The sequence below is a fragment of the Pelobates fuscus genome, chromosome 1 (genome assembly GCF_036172605.1).
Source record: "Pelobates fuscus isolate aPelFus1 chromosome 1, aPelFus1.pri, whole genome shotgun sequence".
Lineage (NCBI taxonomy): Eukaryota > Metazoa > Chordata > Amphibia > Anura > Pelobatidae > Pelobates > Pelobates fuscus.
Window position 1 is genome coordinate 455,741,123 of NC_086317.1, and position 15,446 is coordinate 455,756,568.

The window sequence follows — 15,446 nt, forward strand, 5'->3', positions numbered from 1 at the left end:
AAACAAGATGGATCCACAGGAACAGAGGATATGAGGGTTAGTGGAGTATAGTGACCCAAAAGGTAAGGGTAGGGTAAAAAACTAGGTTGCTAGAATAGTATTCACTGAGGGGCTTGAGTGTTTTTGTTTTTTTGTTTGTTTGTCGTTATTTTTGAAAAACAAATTATGACAGTTTTAGAAGAGGAACCGGGGTGCAGGAGGAAAATCTGTTAGCAGTTTAATTGATGCACTTTTTCTAAAGAAGTGAGTTTTCAATAATTATTTGAAGGAATTGAGACTAGTTGTGCATCTAACAAAAAAGGTATATTGGTTGGTTAAAACCTCACAGCAATCTCCCTTCACCCTCCATTCTGATATCATTACTAAAAGGGAAGATCCACTTAAAGAGACAGTAATTATTCAACTTAAAGGAAAACTCAAGGCTTGAGCTGACACCCATGTTTAATATTATACAGATATTATGAGATAATTTTGAAACTTCTGCATCTGAAGCAAACCCCTGCGCAAATATTTTAATACTTTAGCAGTTTTTCCTCGCCAGACCATTGTCCACATGTCCAATATACCCCATGCCAGTCAGGGGTTTATTGTACATATAATACAGCACTGTTACATTCATGAAACTATATTAATTAAATTGCAGGGCCATGTTGCAGGCCACAGTGTGTGCCTCTATACATGTACGCATGGAACCAGAGAATGTATATTTTTCCCTTATCATGCAATTATGTAGAGTTTCAGAAATCAGAGTAATAGGAGTTTACAGTGTCTCTTCAAATACCATCTATATGAAATGTTTAATTCTTCAAATGGTAGAACATTTTTCACTGCTGTATAATATATATTTACTGTATACGGAACTCATCAAAACTGCACACTTTACATTCAAAAAATATTTACCTGCAACTACTGGTATTTAACAAATGATCTTAAAGGACCACTATAGTCACCCAGACCACTACAGCTCAATGAAGTGGTCTGGGTGCCAGGTCCCCCAGGATTTATTCCTGCAGCTGTAAACATAGCAGTTTTAGAGAAACTGCTATGTTTCCATTGCAGGGTTAATCCAGCCTCTAGTTGCTGTCTTCCTGACAGCCGCTAGAGGCGCTTCTGCGACGCTCAATGCGAAAAATCGCATTGAGCGTGCAGAAGGTCCATAGGGAAGCATTGAGAAATGCTTTCCTATGGGCGGTGTGAATGCGCGCGCGGCTCTCATTTCATTATTGATTTGATAACACAAGATATGGCACACAGTCAACATGTGCCTCAAAATTGGAAACGGATTTACAGGTACTTCAAAATCCTCTCTCTTGAAGAAAAATATATTTTTATGACACTATTCATATCTGAATATGCAAAATCAACGAGAACTTCCATTGTTGCCCAGACGTATCTTCTTTGCATGTAAAGCGTGCCTCACAAAAGATCACAACACAACCACCAGAACTACAGAAATTAATTTTAATGTCAACAATGTAGCACCTATTCCTCTGAATAGGCTTAGTGGTTGGTAAACCACAAAACATACCGATGAATTATTAGAATATTATTCAGGGTCATCAATGTTCCCCTCAAGAAATACAGACATAGCTGTGACCGTAATCTATTTTTAACATAAAATGCCAAAAACACCTATTTTTATGGCGCACAGATTTGGAAGATAAAAGAAGTTACACAACTTCAGATATTTAAATGTTTCCTATTCAAGGCGGAGTTCTACAGTTGTTTACTAAGTCGATCTTAAGCTACAGGCATTTAATTAGATGAATGGAGTTCATCAGTTGATACAGGCATGAGTTAAAACAAACAGCAGACACTCTTTCACTGCCACCATGAAGGGTCTGTGAGAAGCAACACATTCAGTTTAGCAAAAGAATCAGATATGTGAAATAAGGACAAGGTCTGTATCACAATGGAAATCCCTAATCAACTTATCAGATGTCTGAATCCAAATATAGTGAGTGGCACTGATGCCATTGATGTAACAATGGCTAGAGGCAGCAACACAGTGTTGTTAATTAAAGAAACACTCCAGGCACCTTAACAACTTTCTCTCACCTTACCTTTAAAAAAACTTTGGCTTGCTTTATGGGTGAGGAGTATCCTAGTTTAACCCCAGTTTATGAAAGTGCCAATTTCTATGATAAATCAGCACTTTTATAAATTAACTGGAGAACACCCCCCTGGTGCAGCCTCCTTCCGTTAGCTCCCCTGAGATAGCAGAAGTGGCAGGCACGCTCTACTTGAACGTGTCTGCCTTTTCGGACACAGGTCTCAGACAAACTCCTTCAGACTTAAAGCCAGACGTGCACACTTGCATGGTGAGAAGCCTCTGATAGTTTTTTTCCCTGTGAGAAAACTGAAAGTCTCTTCTGGGGGAAAAAGGCGGATGGCTTGCTAAAGCTGCAGTTCATAAGATCTGCAACCTTTGCCTGAACTTTTACGATATACCCCCCAGTGAAAAGTGACTTTAATTTTTTCTTGTGTGATTATTTGGGCAGTGGAGTGTTCCTTTACCTCTCCCGGAAGAAAAACATACATGCAATGGGGTGGGGGTAGAATAAAAAAAGCCCTGGATATATTTAATTTTAAAGAAGACCTTTTCTTTAATTCCTTGGAATAGTCTGCGTCTCCAGGGCATACATGGAGAATTCCCATGCAGGTCAATTTGTATTAGGCCTCACAGCTAGAGTGGATATTTTTACTCCTGCCCAGAGCACAGCCAGCAAATAACTGCCCTTTCCCCGAATACATGATGTGTCTCCCATTTTAAGGCTATTTCAAACTTGCCCTCAATAAAACATCCCAAATATGTGGCAGCCATATGTGCCTTGTAAATGTCCACAAAACCACAACTCTTTAGCTGCTGCTACACCACAACTCCCATTTATACCCAGACAAGGAAACACTAAAGCCAAGTGTCAGAAAACTAGCTTCCCTTTCTAAACAATAGCACAATTCTGAGGCAAAGTTCTAAAAGAGAATCAATTGTGTCCTTTAGATACAAAGTCAAAACTACCACCCAACCCACATTTAAATATAGGTATAAAATTCTATTCTAATTGAAAGTCGTAAACTGTTCATTACAGATTTCATTGAACAGATCAAATCAAGAATAGGCATTAACAATGTGTTTTCCATTTAGATGAAGTGAACAATATTCATGAAATATCTGAATATAAATATTATATATAGCTGTAACAAGGCTTGACAAATCCCAGGCGCCAGGTTCCCATAGAGACTAGAACTAGACTGGGTGTTTGCCCTGGCCACTTTAGAGCCCCCTTGTGCTATTATATTCTGCTCTTCTCTCTCGCACGCCCTGCTGTGATGCCGGGAGCAAGAATATGATGTCACTCTGGCCCCACCATCACTAAATAGTGCGCAACAGAACAGAGGAAGAGGAGCAGGAAGATGACAGCAGCTACACTGAACCACAGGGAAATGATCTCCTCCAGCTCTCCCAAAACGTATGGAGAAATGTATTGAAATAAAAAAATATATTAATAAGTGTGTCTGTTTGTCAGTGAGTGTGTATGTGTGTCTGTCAGTGAGTGTGTGTATGTCTTTCAGTGTGTGTGTGTCTGTTAGTGAGTGAGTGAGTGAGTGAGTGTGTGTGTATCTGCCAGTTTGTCTCTGTTAAGGTGACCGTCCCCCCTCCGATCGCATGGGAATCGTGTTTTTACTCCCCTTTTCTATGCTATAGTGGTCTCACTGCAACTGTCCCTGCCACCATGGCCGAGATAATCTTGATGATCTCAGCCAAGCCAGAGGCTATTGTGCATGCGCTAATCAGCATCTCCTCATAGAGATGCATTGAACCAATGCATCTCTATGCGGAACATTCAGAGTTTCCATGCAGAGAGTGGAGACGCTGAAAAGGCAGTGAAAAGACAGTGTCAACATTGAAACGCTTGCAGGGACAGGATATAGACACCAGAACCAATACATTAAGCTGCAGTGGTTCTGGTGACTATAGTATCCCTTTAAGCATTGCATTTTTGTAGTTGAAAATTAAGCTTTGATTAAACAAATAAAATAATTGCTCCTAGATTCCTAGCAAATTTGTCACGCCCTGGTATTATATAAATATTACATGCAAATCTAGCACCCTTCTTATAAAGCTGTAGAAAATAATACAAAATAAAATAATACATTTATTAAAAACAAATATCTAAGCACCTGATGCAGACAATATTATCCTGCTTAGTCAGTCCTCCTCCCCACATATTTATAAACTCCAAGCAGGAGTGTCTGTTTAGGGTACATGGCATGCAGGCCTATTAAATTTGCTCTTATATGATGTACAATATCCATTTGGCATGTCAAATTTATATATTTTACACCTAAAAATAGTAATTAGTTTTTATAAGAAAACAAGGATTTTTCAGTCATACAGAAAAATATAGGTATAGGGATTGGGGTGAATAAAGAACATTTACATGCTCAGTGAAAATTCTTCTTTGCAGCCAACTATAAAATGAGTTTGATAAGAACCAGTTTATTGTGAATTCCGTGTCAGTGTCTGTAATACAGCTTAAAATCCCTGTTAAATATCTCATTATGATACTTTGCTGCACATCACCCTTTTTTTTTTTTTTTTTTTACAAAAATAGATCAAAATGTGAATATTTGAAGCAATGCATTGCATTTGTATCATGACATTACTTGGGCCAACCTACCGCCACCCCCAAAAGAACAAACCATAAAACAAGATTTACAGAAATACATATATACTTCCCAAATAGGTCAGAACACCTCATAGAGTCCCCACTCCCTCTAGCATGTAAGCTCATTGAGCAGGGCCCTCAACCCCCTCTGTCCCCCCCCCCCCCTCTGTTCCTGTACGTCCAGTGGTCTGATCTCAATTATGTGTCTGTTAGTCCACCCATTGTACAGCGCTACGGAATTTGTTGGAGCTATATAAATAATAAAATAATAATAATAAGAAACTGGTCTATAAAATGGATCTTGCGTGAATTCTGTCCAGGATAGTGCAGTTGCTCTCTAGTAATTCTTCCCACCAAGTAGGTGTGAATACTCCAGTCCATTTATGTGTAACATTTCTACCCTGTACGTGTGCATGCTGTACAGATGTAACCTAGCTAGACATGCATCATGTTCCCCTAATTATTTGTTATTCACGGTTTGCACACATTAGTAAAGCAGGCTGCATAGAATGTAAACACTTCACATCTCCAAACATACTGTGTTCCACCTCCAGGTGATAAATCCACCATTTGTGATCTGTCAACAGAACAATGTGATGAAAGCATTCTATGTGCTAACGTAGGAAACCCAGCTGCATTTTAAAATAGACTTTCCTCTGCATGTTGCAGCATTATGGCTACTAATTATTGCGTGTTATTCAGCATAACTTAGGGACCCTTTGGCCTTCACAAACACATTGAGGAGACCAGCTCGTGACCTGGGGGGCATATTCGTGTGTAATTAGCGGTGCTATTTGTCTTGCCCATTTATTGCAGAAAAACCTTGCGAAACACAAATAAGCTGCGACTTTGTCTCTAGCTAATGGCAAACACAGGCGGCTGAAGGTGATGGGGAGTTGTAGTGGATTGAAATCTCAACGACCACTGGTTTGCCCAATAGTTGTCTAAACAGCAATCTGTGAGATTAGAAGTTGTCCTTAAGTCTTCCAAACTGTGCTGGTTCCCTTACTCAATTGAAAAACATAGGAAACCGCACTGCATCAGGCAGTAAGCAATGAACGTGTCACAATTACACTCAAATTCTTTGTTTTTATTCCTTCTAAGCGTAGAGTTTTATTTTGTCAGTATCCCAAGGACATTGTGGTATGCTCCTGCCAGACTCCACGGTGCCAGGGCTAAGATATTAGCTTCAAACTTTAGATAACAGTGTAAACTCGCTCTTATACATAAAGTTAGTTATAGCTAGATTTCCTTTTGCTTAATGCCCTACCCTCTCATCATATTTTAACTGTCACTCCTGAAGTGCTACATTAGAAGGCAACATTTTAAGCTGCTAAGGAGATCTACTACACAGCTGCCTAAAATGGGGAAATGTTGCAGGTAAGGGAGATAAAGTAACTTTATTGACAAATGATTTATGGATTTAAATTGCCATCTTCAGACACAAAAATCCCAGAACATCTCTGAGCCTTTTATATCAGAGACTACATTGTAATCAAATGTAAATGTAATCATTAAAAACAGTAAATAAGTCAATTTATGTTTTATTTTATTGTAAGTGTATGTTAAACATTAAAAGAAAATGAAATAAAAACAAACAACAATATATAAAACTCCCACAATGTTTTTCTTTCTGTTGATATCGGTTGATATAATTTACTAAACATGTCACACAGATAAGCTTCGGTTCCCTCGGGTCTTAATACGGATCTTGACATACTGGTTTTTATGGATTAACCTGCATATATTAACTTGTTTTTATATCCCCTTTTTATCTAGATTTCGCCATATATATATATCCTTATTCTTATTTTTTATATTTACCTTTGGTCCGGTTTGTGCAATGAAGAAAACAAGAGAAAGCTCCTCCATTCGTTGAATCTCATAAAATGATCCTCACTATATAGAGGTTGCCATTTTCTATAATCTTCCATGGCTTTTTGATATTATTTGTTTATTTTATATCTGTTCCCTATCCAATTAAGTTGAACTTTATTCTCTTTTTAATCTCTATATTTTGTATTCATGGATTTGATATCCAACTATTTGATATTCTCCATATATTTCGTTAGAATCCACTGATTGATTGTTCATTTTTATGACCTCTTGTAGATAGCTTTTCTATGTTAGCCTTAGATATATATATGTAATTTATATCATGAATGTAGTGATGCAAATGGGCTATCAAGTCCTATTTTTCCTTTTTTATATATATATATACATGTAGATTTTCACATTTTTTCACATACCATATATAGATTTTTATATACCACATTTTCTGCAAGTAAATTAACACAATTAAAATTGGTCTTCTCTATCTTTAAGGCCCGATTTGCATCTTTATTTAGGATGCTGAAATTGTAATTACACAAAGATTGGATGTAGGCAGGTCTGTGAATACAGACCGCATTATTTTCGAGCGCTCCAAGTGGAGTTTTGCTCGTTTTGTGGCTGTGTATATTACACATAAAGTTTATTTGCGTTCCAGCGTGGATGACGCATGCGCACTCCGACTAACCGCACGTCATTACGTATGACGGCGCGCACGGCACGGACTGCGCATGCGCAAACGCTAATTGGCGGCCAGACCGGCGAATTTAAAAGAGGGAGAAGACCGGCAGGAATTCAGCAAGCTCCTGAGGAAGTCGTTACCGACGAAACGCGTTGAGCACCGAGCACCTGCAAGAACCCCACAATTTTGGTATAGCAGTCTAGTTTTACATGCTTTTTTCTGTTAAAGTATTTGTGCATTCTTTTGCTTAAAGAAAATATCATTGACACTTTGTATGTCCTGCACTTTAGCATTTGGCACTTTACTCAAGCATTGTATAAGTATAGCTGCTACCTCTAGGGGCTCTTGATTCTTTTGTGCATGTTGCACTTTTAGATATTGTCCTAATAAATTGGATTTTATATTTTCACATATGGTATTTTTATGACATTATTCTGAATTATTCAGTATCATCTTTAATTAGATCACCACACACCTTAATGCTTGTGGCGCCCTGTAGTCTGTACTAGAGTCCAGACTTTGTGTTTATCCATCCCCATCCCCCTTACCCAGACCGTGTTGGGTCCCAGCCCACTAGTTAATAGCTCCTCACTACGAGGTAGGCGAACCACCTGAAAGCCATGGACCGACCACGAGGCCCGCAAATGGCCATGGGTAACCACAGGCCATATTATCTATGCTTTGTCAACCCCCTCGCGCATTTTCCCTATGTAGAGCATATCACCCAACATCTTTTAACAGGGCACACCAAGCATATTACCCAAGCCCTCCTAGACATCTCACTGTACTTTCTCTGTACAGACAAGAGGAGGATTAGCCTGACTCACAAAATAAAAAATGGGTAGACATAGCACCTGTGCGATTCCATAGTACACAATGATTGCCTTATATGTAATTTGTTACATGTTATCCATTTATGCACGTTGCAACTTGATTTCTTTACTTGCATACCCTCAAAAATAAAGAATTCAAAAAGATAATCTTCAGGGCTATAGGTTAGTAATGTTTCCTTAGCTACCAGGACAGACCTGTTCACAGGTCCCCCAGACCCCTTTACACAAGACGGGTCATTAAAAAAAAATACCCCAATGACCATAACGTCTATCTTCTGCCCGTACTCCTACCTCTGATGCTCGCCTTCAAGACTTCTCGAGGGCTGCACTGTTCCTGTGGAACTCACTTCCCTCCTCCGTTAGATGTTCATCAAGTCTCCACTCCTTCAAAAAAATCATTAAAAACCCACGTCTTTATAAAAGCGTATCAATTCAACTGTTAATAGCTCCCGACTGATTCCTCTCTTGCAACTCATTAGGCTAATACTATCTCTACCTTTTGTGTCACTTTACCCTACTCCCTCTAGCATGTAAGCTCACTGAGCAGGGCCCTCAATTCCTCTGTTCCTGTGTGTCCAACTTGTCTGGTTATAACTACATGTCTGTTTGTCCACCCATTATACAGCGCTACGGAATTTGTTGGCGCTATATAAATAACATAATAATAATAATAATAACCACTACAGCTCAGTGTAGTGGTTATAAGACCAGAAGTGCCCCGGCGCTCCCCATTGTACAGAATCAAACCTTTCTTGAATGGTTTGACTTCTTACCTGGGATCTGCTGGGCAATCCACTCCGCCGCTTCTACGATCTCCCAAAAGACTGAATGCAGGATCCCATCTATACCTAACCTGGGCCCAATGGCACAAACCAGATAGAAATCCCTGTAACATACATTACTAACACCTTCCCCAGTGTTAAGGAAAGGATCCACCAGCACCACCTGGATATGGATAGAAACTGCAAAGTACAAGGAGGCTTATTCACTAAACCTGCAAATAATGGAGTAATCGCTAAGTAATCATAGCTATATCTTTGACCTAAACATTTTAAAATCTGTATCCTTAAAGCTAATTCTTAACATTTTGGGATTATTACCAATTCTTCGGAGCTTTGTAATGTCAGGATTCATTGGATGTATATTCTGCGTCACTCGCTGTGTCCCTGCTCTGAAGATGTTTTTGGATGATATTCTTATTGCACCATCTGTCTTACACGGGCCTGTAAATAGCACCTTTTTTGGATTCAACCCTGTGCGGCCACTTCAGATTCACTGTTACCCTTCCGGAAGTGCCAAAAGCTGAGCCAGCGAACCATTCATAGCATCAGTTAACATTCCATACTGAGAGCGTATAAAATGATGCTTTAACCAGTGTGTTCTAAAACGGTTGCCATCTAAACTACATTTTGCACCTTCCATGCCCTATATATGACAGTGGGTTTACATGCTTAAAGCGAGATTGAGTCAATGGGAGATATTCATCATTTGTGGTCTATAATATGTCCTACAAATGCTCTAAAAAGTGTTGACTTACCTCTGAAAAATATATATATCCATTTTACAACAGACTGCCAAATTTAGAGTGGCAGAAGGAAGACCGATACATTTATTGGGACAGATTTATCAAAGTCTTTTTTATTTTTGTCCCACTTTTCAAAACAATGGGTTACCTTCACGAAATGACAGTTAAAGCGCAAAAGAAGCAACAGATATAAAAACCATAACACACAAAAAGAAACATACGAAAAGAAGAAGCTGAGTGGAGTACACTAAAGCAGTGCATCCATAATCGGCTTCTAAACCCTGAATGAAAAGTGCTCCGTCAGTGTATGGCAATACAATGCTGTGAGAGGGAGCTAAAGAACGAGCCTATTTACATTGATTACAAAGAATAGTGGAAAAATAATAAATCTTTATTAACCCTCTTAAGGGAAATACAAATAAAGTAAAAAGTAGATGAACTACTATATGAGCAATGCCGAGATAGATATATGAGAGGGAGTAGGGCAATTAAACCCTACTGAGACATACTCGCAATATAGACACTGTGTTACAATGTAGCTGTACAGACTCTGTTAGGCAGCTACAAGGTGGATACAGTATGTATGAGTCATGCCCAGTATAAATTGCGATGACTCCCTGAGTACCACATAGAGGATAGTTAACAGCGTTTAGTGATAGTAGATTGGAGGACTCGTAAAAGAGTCTAGGGGGAACACTGTCATTTAGACTAGCACTATATTTTAAGTACTGACAGTGTTCCTAGTGTAGGTACAGCCAGTGATTTCATAGAGTCCGAGGCACGTATTTAGGTAGAAGGGGAAGATCGAGAGTGGATAGCAAATGATTGGTGCCTATCCACCTCTTGTCACCCTTAGAGGTACCAAACAAGGAGTGATATAGCGCTCCGTGGTTCACACTGGACCTATTTAGACCTGGTTAGCAGTCATTCTCCGCAATCCACTAAATGCACCCGCAAGTGACAGTGCAAAACCACAGCGGGAGTACGCTTACGTTGAAATGCCCATGTGGTAACAAGTCATATCAGTGGGTTTAAACGATAGGTGCAAGGCCTGTCTACAGCCCGAGGTAGTGGTGATAGGAGTGAGGTGACCCCTTCAGTCCCAGTACCCAGAAGCTAGGCGTACTATCGGTGTGTTTAACGAGAGTAGGAGGCCTGTCTGTAGCCTGAGGTAATCGGGATCCGAGCGAGATAACCCCTTCAGTCCCAGTACCCAGAAACTAGACGTGCAGGCCTTAGAGGATTCCCCACAAAACACAATCCCCAGCTATACTAATCACAGCTAATCACAGCATCGCTCAAATAAGTAAAAATAATAATAACGTAGAGGTCCTATGTAGGACAGTCTGATTTAACTTTAACTCAATAGCATTGCGAGACCTAAGGATAGTCCTCAGTAGGACATTGTCATTACACTTAGACTTGCTACTGCTCGATATTTTAAATAAAAAATAGCGTGTGGGTCCTTGGTAGGACAGTTAAATCAAATTCAAACGAAATCGCTCACAGGTATAGTAGTGGTCCTCAGTAGGACAATTTAAATTAGATTAAATTCAACTAAATTAGCGTCGATAGTGCTCAATGGTATAGTGGTGGTCCTTGGTAGGACAATTTTTCATGACGTTAAAGTCGGTGATCGCTCAACGCGCGTTTCGGCGCTAACATGCGCCTTTGTCAAGAGCTAACCGGTACTGGGGTTGGCGCCTTATTTTAAACCCTGTTAGGGCCAGCCCACCCCGAAGGGGGGCGTGAAGATCCGAGATAGGACCGCGCAATGAGGAGGGGCCGGGACCTTGAGTGGCAGCCAACTCAAAACGCTTGAGGGATTTTAACCCTTGTCAAGCGTGTGACTAATATGTCGTTCAATGGAACACAACTGGCTAAGCAAAATTGTTGCAAGGAGGATATATGAGTATAGCTCCCATAGGGTAGTAGTTGCTATGCAGGCTTTTTAGTTTAGGAGTTTGTAAGATTAAACTCAGAAAAGCAATCAGGCATAGACTTAATGTTAAAGTTTTATATATCTCTGTCATATGGTTCTTAAACTATACAACAACCAAAGGTAAAAAGTGTTAAGTTTTAGTAGCAGTGATTCAAATAAATGGTGCAAATGAAAATCCTTTGTTGAGTCCTCTGGGTTGTAGGGTCTTTAGCCTATATATCCAGAAACTCTCACGTTGTCTTAGAAATTTGTCATAATCACCCCTTCTTTTTTCCCGTTTCACTAGCTCAAGTCCACAAAAGCGTAAGCCATGCGATTTTCCAGAGTGATGTTCTCTGAGGTGACGGGAAATGGGGGTTTCGATACTCAGTTTAGGAGATCGAACATGTTCTTTGATTCTCTCTTTAAATGGGCGGAAAGTTTTGCCCACATATTTATAGTCACACTCACAGGTGAGGAGGTATACCAAGCCTGCAGTGTTGCAATTAAAGAATGAGGTGATGTTGAATGTTTGTTTATTTTCACTGTCAGATATTGTTTTTGAATTGCGTCTAATATGCTTACAGGCGACACATCGCCCACATTGAAAAGTCCCAACAACCGGTGTACTCAACCAGGTTTGGATCTGAGGCCGCTGAGGTTGGTAATGACTTGGTACTAGGAGGTCCCTTAGATTTTTCCCTCTCCTTGCTGTCATCTCAATCCTTGGGCCTAGAATCTTTTTTAGGTGTGTATCACTTAGTAATATGGGCCAGAATTTCTCGATACCTGATTTAACTTTGTTCCAACCAGCATCATACGTGGCGATCATACGTGGTGGCGCATTAGTGGGTATGGTCGGTAGCTTCTCAGTCAATAGTGTTTCCCTCTCTGAGTCCAATGCTCTTTTGTAAGCTTTTTTAAGGCACCGGTTGGGGTAGCCTTTGTCCCTAAACTGTTTACGTAGGGTGTCTGCTTGAATTTTAAATTCTTGTATTGTACTGCAATTTCTGCGGGCTCTTAGGTATTGGCCAATTGGAATGCCTTGTTTGAGGGAACTTGGGTGAAAGCTCTCCCAATCCAATAGACTGTTCGAGGCGGTAGGTTTCTTGAAGAGAGTTGTTTGTATGGATTGCTTGTTATCTAGAGAGACGGTCAGATCCAAAAAGTTGAGAGTCTTCCCACCGAACTCCGATGTGAATCTCAGGTTGAGGTCATTTTCATTAAGGAGTGCTACAAAGCAATCAAACTCTATAGATGAGCCTTTCCATACTATGATGACGTCATCTATATATCTGGCCCATAAGTGTATCATTGGGATGAAGGGCATAAATCTGGGTGAGCCTATAACTACCTCCTCCCACCACCCCAGGTGCAGATTGGCGTATGAGGGGGCACAAGCTGTCCCCATAACAGTGCCCCGCACCTGGTGGTAGAATTTGTTGTTAAAGAGGAAGTAGTTATGAGTGAGGATAAATCTAAGTAGGTTCAAGGCGAACTCGGAGTGAGCTGAGTGGCTAGGTCCTCTTTTTTCCAGGTAGTGTTGGACGTGTCGTATGCCCCCCTCATGGGGTATAGAAGAGTACAGGGCTTCCACGTCCAAACTACAGAGGTTTACTGGTTCCGGAAGTTTAAGGTTGGAGAGCCGTGCTAGGGTCTGTTTTGTGTCCTGGATAAAGGATGGAAGTGACTCTACAAACGGGCGCAAAATTTTGTCCAGGTAGATGCTCCCGTTTTGTGTGAGATTATTGACACCGGATACAATCGGGCATCCCGGAGGGTCCAGTTTGTTTTTATGGATCTTGGGTAGGCAGTAGAAGGTTGCTATCCTGGGGTGTCTGTTCAGGATGAAATCATGTTCATCCTTAGATAGCAACCCTCCACTGCGACCCGTATCCAGGATCCGTTTATATTCTTCCAGAAAGACATCTGTTGGGTCTTCCTGGAGCACACGGTAGGTTTCATTGTCATCTAATACTTTAAGGGCCATTTTGACATAATTGGATGGTTGCATAATAATGATGTTGCCCCCCTTGTCAGCAGGTTTGATGACAATTTCCCTGTTGTCCTTCAGAAGCTTTAGTGCCCTTCGTTCAAGTTTTGTCAGGTTCATGCACGGGTAGAAATCAAGCTCTACATTCCTGATGTTTTCAATTTCAAACTTGACGGCTTCCAGGAAGACTTCAATATTCCTGAAGTTACCAATATTGGGTGTAAATTTGCTTTTAGGTTTTAAATTTGTCTGGTTAGAGAGGACAGTAGTGTCATTCTCATCTAGTAGTGAAACCAAAGTCATTACCCCCTCAAAATCGGTTTCAGAAAGGCCCAGTTCTCTGGCTTTCTTGTCAGTTTGTAATTGATGGTACTTACAGAGAGCTAACTTTCTGACAAACAGGTGTAAATCTTTGATCCATGTGAACTTGTTATAGGCTGGCACTGGTACAAAGGATAACCCTTTTTTAAGTACGTTGATCTCGTGAGGATTTAAGTTATAGTCTGAGAGGTTAATAATCTGGGTCTGGTTGCTTAGTAACGTCTTCTCCTTGTGAATCTCGTACCCCCCCTGCCCCTGTTGCGGGTCTGATATGCTTGTCGGGGGGGGGTCGTCCAAGCGGTCCAGTTCTAAAAAATTAACCCCTTTCTTAAGGATTCCTCTCGTATTGCTTTGGATAGGAGCTGAAGAGGTTGCTGTATGGCCCGGTTGTCTGTTCTCACTGTCTGTATCAGAGGAGTCGTAGTCAGAAGTCATAGTGTTATCTGAGTTGGTTCTGGTTCTGCGTGAGAAAGTGCCGTAAACATTGCCTGTATCGTAGTCTTTCAAGTCTCGAATAAATTTATGGTGTTTCCTAAATTTTATCGTTTGTTGGAATTTATCCAAGTTCTGCTTGAGCTTGATCTCTAGTTGGCTGAATGAAGGGTCAGTTTGGAAGTTACTAGTTTTATCAATTTCCTCTCCTAGTTGTTTATCAATTTCTACAAGTTTGATTTTCTCATGTTTGCATATTATTTTCATGAAGGTGTTTGAGCAAGTGCCTGCCGCCACTTCCCATTCTTTAACCAGTTCCGGATTATTGGCATGAGACGATGGGATGTTGTTTACTCTCAATCCCCTCGGGATCATGTCTTTTTTGAGATAGTTATCCAATGACGAAATCTCCCAACTAGCTCTTATCTGCTGCCTGTATAGTTTGTTCAGTGTATTAAACGTCTGGTGAATATCTGATGGTATATCTGAGGTGTTAAGTTGTTCATTGGAAAATACATTTGCTGCATCTTTGCACCATGTGGAGCTATCTGGTTTATTTGCCAGAAAGCCTGTCATAATGGTATAGTTTAAGTTGTGTTAATTCTTGAATAGCACAGTTAGGTTGTAGAACAACCCAGGTATTGAAACCTATTATTGATAGATAGTACAACAGCGGTGGAGGACCCACAGGTGGTCACTCCACTGGAGTTGTAGGTGGAAAAAGAAACATACATATTCAATAAATTGTGCCAAAAAAGTGCTAAATTATTGGCAATATTTTGATAAACCTCCCCTATTGTTTTGCTATATAAACTGCTTGCACGACAAACTGAAGCAATGTATGCAGTAATGTAAACACACACAGCTCTGTACGAGATCCAGGAATGCTGGTAATACAAGAGTGCGCCACGCAGGAATCAGGAGGTAAAATCGGGAATTACCGGGGGAGCTCGTTGTTGTAATTCAGTTACCTAATTAAACTGAAGAGAGATTAAAGAATAACTAAATGCACCCAGACCACTTCATCTTAATGAAGTGTTGCTGTAGATTTAACCTTGTTATGTAAAGCATTGCCATTTAGTAGATACGGCAATGCTTACACTGCAGGGTTAAAAACACCCCTAATGACTGTCTAGTGACAATCTCGGCTCTCACTTCCAATAGGCACGCAGTGCTATCACACAAGTGCTTTTAGTCTGCAATGGACCTCTATGAGGAGCATTGGATTGGACTGTTAAA

The 15,446-nt window shown here is 40.3% G+C and overlaps 1 protein-coding gene across 2 annotated transcripts in view; it reads right to left on the bottom strand.

Moving 5' to 3' along the window:
• AMOTL1 (angiomotin like 1) overlaps window positions 1-15,446 on the bottom strand; it is a 173,548-nt gene that overhangs the window by 77,198 nt on the left and 80,904 nt on the right. The gene's annotated exons all lie outside the window — the stretch shown is intronic.